Below are 6000 nucleotides of genomic sequence, written 5' to 3' on the forward strand. Positions count from 1 at the left end.
AGGAGGAAAGGGACAATAATGGTCCCTCTTGATGTATGCATTCAAACTACTTTTCATTTGCAAATTCACTTAAAATAGAATGTTCTATTTCATCTCTAGTTTACACAGACTGGACATATGATTTCTAACAATGTGATCATTTAAGCAAAATTTCATTAGGGAAAAATAATTTAGATGTCCTATAAAATTGGACTAAAATAATTTTACCCATACCTGTGAACTAATGAACTTGAGAAAGATTTCACTTTACCAAAATAGCAAAATCTAGCTTATGAGTTGTAACAAGGTAGCAACTTAAATTTTATAAACCTATCTTAATAAATGGTTCTACTCAAAATTTCAAGAAAAGCAGAAATAAAAGTTGGCTAATACTTAGCAAATTTTAAAAATATATTTTTAATAAATACATTGGATAATATAAACTATAAAGACATATTTATTCTTTAAAGGTAGTTTTAAGGATTTATTCAACATGTTACATTAAGAACATCGTGCTGGGTAGCATCTTGGGTACTAGGAATACACAGAAGTATATAACACATACTATACAATCACATACACATGACACTTAAATGGTACATATGATAAAAATTCAGAGGTGAAAGTGAACCCTGATCAAGTCAACCATTTATTAAGTAAGTGCTTACTATGTTCCAGGCACTATGGTATACGCAATACAAACAAAGGCAAAACAAAAGTCCCTGTCCTCAGTGAGCTTATATTCTACCAAGGTATGAGATAGTTAGAGAAGGCTTTATGGAGTTAGATTCACATTCAGTGTGATGGGGATGGGGTTGGGGGCCAGGAGTATAGGAGTCAGAAGTAGAATTAGATAAGGAGTGGCCAGAGAGTTAGTTGGAATACCATAAAGTATAGTAGTGTCTTCCCAGGATTATTATGAAGAAAATATTTTGTTATCAATAAGCCACTGGATTAAGCAATCCAGTGATCTTTAAAGACCAAGAGTAGAATAACCTGCATAACTTGTCCTTTTGAAAATAATAGATTTTTCCACTTCTGGGAGCCAGGATGGCAGAGTAAAAAGGTAGTCACACACTCTCACTCTCCTCATCAACCTCTGAAAACCCAGAAAATGTCACCCCAGAAAAAAAAACCCTGGAAAACATGAACTAGAAGAAAGACTGGGAGCAGCAGCCCAGCAAATGAGTCTCCCAGTGCCTCAACAAAAATAAGGGAAGGAGCACTACAAAAGGCCCCAGGCAGTTAAGTACCCTGCAGCATTCATCTGAAAAGAGCTGAAGAAAGCAACCTAAAGTCTTCCTAAAGTCCAAGCCTTGCTGATTCCAACCCAACACCAGTTAAGCTGTCAGAACTCCAACTGTCAACCAGGAGGAGATCCTGAAGCCCAGGTGGTAGAGCAGGCAAAAACCAACACCTGGTCCTCCCAGTGCCTCAGTGAGACCAGGGGGAACTGGTAGAAACCAGCTCAGAAAACCACCAGGTACCTCAATACTCTATGTCAAAGGAATCTCCCAGTGCATTAGCAGAAAAGAGGGAGACAGCACTGCAAGGGGACCCAGGCAGATAAACACCCTGCACCACCCATCTAAAAGGAGCTGAAGAAAGCTAAAGGAAAGGAAAAGCAGGCAACCTAGAATTGCCTGAAAGTTCCAGCCTTGCTGATTCCAACCTAACACGAGGTAAGCTGCTAATTGCCAACTAAGAGGTCCCTGCTCACAAAGCCAATGACTAAGGCCTAGGCTCCCAAAACAAGAAGCTTGGGTCAGTGCTCTCTGTTCCCCAACAGGAGAGCTCAATCTCTTTAAAGGCCAGGGAATAAAGAAACAGCATGAGTAAAAAAGAAATGTACCATAGATTCATATTATGAGAAGAGTGAAGATCAAGACAAAAATTCTGAAGAGGACAACATTGCCAACAAACCCACATCTGCAACATCAAAAGAGAATATGAACTGGTCTGAAGCCCAAAAAGCCGTCTTAGAAGAGCTCAAGAAGAATTTTAAAAGTCTAATGAGAGAGGTATAAGAGTCCTTAAAAAATACAATTGGCCAATTGGGAAAAAAGTACACTGGAGAAAACAAATCCCTTAAAAATACAATTGACCAAATGAAGAAGGAAGTACAAAAACTAACAGAAGAAAACAATCTGTTAAAAACTAGAATTGGACAAATGGAAACTAATGATTTTATGAGAGAGCAAGAATAAGTCAAACAGAAACAAAAAAATGAAAAAATGGATGAAAACGTAAAATAGCTCATTGGTAAAACAGCTGACCTGGAAAATAGATCCAGGAGAGACAATTTAAAAATCAGTGGACTACCTGAAAATCATGATGAAAAAAAGAGCCTGGACAGTATCTTTCAGGAAATCATAAAGGAAAACTGTCTGGAAGTCCTAGAAGGTAAAATAATCAAAGAAAGAATACACCACTCAACACCTGAAATATATCCCAAATTGACAATGCCAAGGAATATAATAGCAAAATTCCAAAATTACCAGTTGAAAGTGAAGGTGCTGCAAGCAGCCAGAAAGAAACAATTTAAATGTTTTGGAACCACAGTCAGGATTACACAGGACCTTGCAGCTTCTACATTAAAAGACCACAGGGCATGGAACATGATATTTCATAAGGCAAAGGAGCTGGGATTGTAGCCAAGGATCAAGTACCCTGCAAAAATGAGCATGATTCTTCAAGGGAGGAGATGGATATTCAATGAAATAGGAGACTTCCAAACCTTCCTCATAAAAAGACCAGAGCTCAACAAAAAAATTTGATCTTCAAGTACAAGATTCAAGAAAGACATAAAAAGGTAAATGAGACAGAAAGATACAAAATGTTGTTAGTAAGGGTGGATTGTTTACATCCCTACAAGGAAAGATGACACTTGCAACTCTTGAGAACTGTATTGTTATTACACCATGTTAAAGGAGTATACATAAAGGGGTGGATATTAGTTGACTTTGATGTAATGATAAAAAAAAATCTAATCAAGTGGGTTAAATAGATCCAAGTAAGTGAATTAGTCTGATCTTAGAAAATGTACTGAGAAAAGAGGAGGCAGACAAGGGTAAATTACATTACAGGAAAAGACAGAAAATCCTATTACAGCAGAGGGAAAGAATGGAAGGGGGTGAGCATTGTTTGAACCTTGCTCTCATTAGATTTGGCTCAAGAAGGGAATAACATAATCAGTTAGGTATGGAAATCTAACTTGCCCTAGGCAGTAGAGGGAAAAGGGGAAAGAAAAGGGAGGGGATGGAAGGGAGGGAAGAAGCGGTGGGGAAAAGGGAAGAGGGGAGGGATAATAGAAGGGAGAGAGACTGAAGGAGGTGGTGGTCAAAAGCAAAGTACTGGTGGGAAGGGAGAGAGGAGAAAGAAAAGGATAAATGGGGAAAAAGGATGGAGAAAAAGACACAGATAGTAATCATAACTGTGAAAGTTGAATCACTATCTTTTTTTTTCTCTCTTCTGTTAAGTTTTGTTTCCTCTTTCTGATGGTTCCTCCCATTGGCTTTAATTTTTACTTACAACTTCACTAATGTGAAAATATGTTTAATAGGAATGTAAAATTTATAGCCTATATCACATTGTGCACTGTCTTGGGAAGGGTGGTAGGGAGGAAGGGGGAGAAAAATTTTAAAATCAAAAGCATATGGAAGTGATTGTTGATAAATCAAAATAAATTAATAAAATATGCAAAAAAAAGAAAATAATAACAATTATTTAGAAATGCCTATATTCATGAAAAGGACACTTTCTAACAATACACTTGGTCAGAAACATCCTAACCTCAGGTAGGAATAATAATGGAGTCACATGAATTTGTTCTAGAGTGGCCGATAAAATGGATGGTTTTCCTATCATTAAATAGCAACTAAACATCAAGTACTGGGGATGCAAAGAAAGAAGCAGTCCCAGCCTTCAAGGAGCTGCCCGAGTAATGGGGGAGAGAGTGTGCAAGTATCTACTTGCAAACAAGATATATGCAGGATAACTTGGAAGTAATTTCAGAGGGAAGACATTGCTGGCATTAAAGGGGACCTGGGAACTTCTTACCAGAAGTGAAATTTTAAGGGATGTTTGAAGGACAATTTAGAGGTGATTCAGCTCAGATGTCATCTCTGATAGGAAGCCCTTTCTGATTCCCCAAGGTTCTACTTCTCTCTCCAAATTATTATTTCATGTTATTTATTTCTTTTAGATTTCCTCCCTCCCCAGTAAAATGTAAGGTAACCAAGGAGAGAAACCCTCATTTTTTGCCTTTGCACTAAATGTAGTATTTCATGTATTTCAAAGACACATCAAGGTGAGTAATTCTTCCAGGGATTCATATCACAAACCAATATACTCTCCCCAAAATTCTCCACAGAGGCTACACCTAATTTGCTGGTGGCCTTCCTCTAGATATCTTAACATTTCATGGATGCTGATTGAGCATATAGGCTATCCATCAATTATCTTATGCTCTTTCCACATGAACAGCACATTTTTTTTCTTGGTTGTACATTTCTCAGATATCATTCTTCAACATGGTTTTCCTTGAGCAATTCTTGGTTAACAATTTGTTACTGTCCACTCATAATCCCCATATGCTTCTCCATTGCCCCTGGGTTGATACTCAGCTGCAATCCTTTAGAAACTGAGGCAATTCCATACCTTGCAGCCATAAAGCATCACTGAAAGAATATGGATATTAACAGGATGGAATTTTGTTTCATAGATAAAGCAGACATTTTTTAAAGTGCTATGAAATCTTCCAAAGCCAATTCAGCCTTCTCTCTCCTCCTTTTTTTTTCTTTTTGGTGAAACAATTGGTGTGCCCAGGGTCACACAGCTAGTGAGTGTTACGTGTCTGAGGTCAGATTTGAACTAAGGTTCTCCTGACTCCAAGGCCAGAACTCTATCCACTGTGCCACCTAGCTGCCCCCTTCTTTTTAAATTCTTGATTGGAGAGAGGCACAGGGAGACAGAAAGGACACTATGGTTGCTGGGGATGGGGTCTGGCCAGAAGCAAGCCATACAAACATTCCAAAACCTAGGGAAAGGATGTCACCATGGCAAGAGAAAGCCCCATATCCTTACCAGGGCACAATGACAGGAATTCAGTGCCATTTGGCAGCTTTGTCATCCATTACCCAGTTCCAGGTCACAGATCCAAAGTTAACAGAGGAGACAACCTGGGGCCAGAGGTGGTGTTTCAGAGTAAGGAGTAGTAGGTAGTAAGCCCTACTCCATGAACCAAAACAAAATCAAATTCAGAATCAAGCATCAACCATGTGCCTCTAAGTCATAGAGCAATCTCAGTCCCAACTTCTAGTCCAGTGTGAAGCCTACAGATACATGACCAGGGAAGTAATCCCAGAGCAAACAAGAACCTGAAGTTATGTCATTCTGAACCAGAAGACTTTCTCAGATGGCTGATAGAGACTGAGTCCAGTAACAACCTACTGTTACTCAGACCCCAATCCAGATCAGGATCTAGAACTCAGGTAAGGGAGGCAACAATAAAAATCTGAAGAATCTGGACTGGATTAGACCACTTTGGGAATAATAAAAAATATTTCCCATGCCTGAAATATCTGCCTTCCTCATTCTTACCTCTTGGAACCTTTAGCTTCCTTCAAGATTAAGTGTAAATGCTAACATCTTCAAGAGGACTTTTTTTTTCCTGATTCTCTCAGTTGTTATTGTCCTTACCAAAATGACTTTGTATTTATTTTGTATATTCACTATATTTACTTATCCCTCCACCCCCAACCCTTCCAATATTATACTTCCAGTATTCCAGTATTCCAGTAAGTTCCTTGAGAGCTGGGAAAGTTTCACTTCTGCATTTCTCTCCCTAGTGCCTAACACATAGAAAGTGATAAGGAAATGCTTGTTGATTGAGTGATATGTAATATATTACTACCAACTGACCATAACACCAAAAAATCTGGTACTCAGTTGTATAACATAGTATTGACAGTCATGCAAAATGGTGTTTCTCATTGTCTTTGAATGCAAGGTTAAACTAAT

The sequence above is a fragment of the Phascolarctos cinereus genome, unplaced genomic scaffold, assembly GCF_003287225.1.
Source record: "Phascolarctos cinereus isolate Bilbo 61053 unplaced genomic scaffold, phaCin_HiC Scaffold_5;HRSCAF=322, whole genome shotgun sequence".
Lineage (NCBI taxonomy): Eukaryota > Metazoa > Chordata > Mammalia > Diprotodontia > Phascolarctidae > Phascolarctos > Phascolarctos cinereus.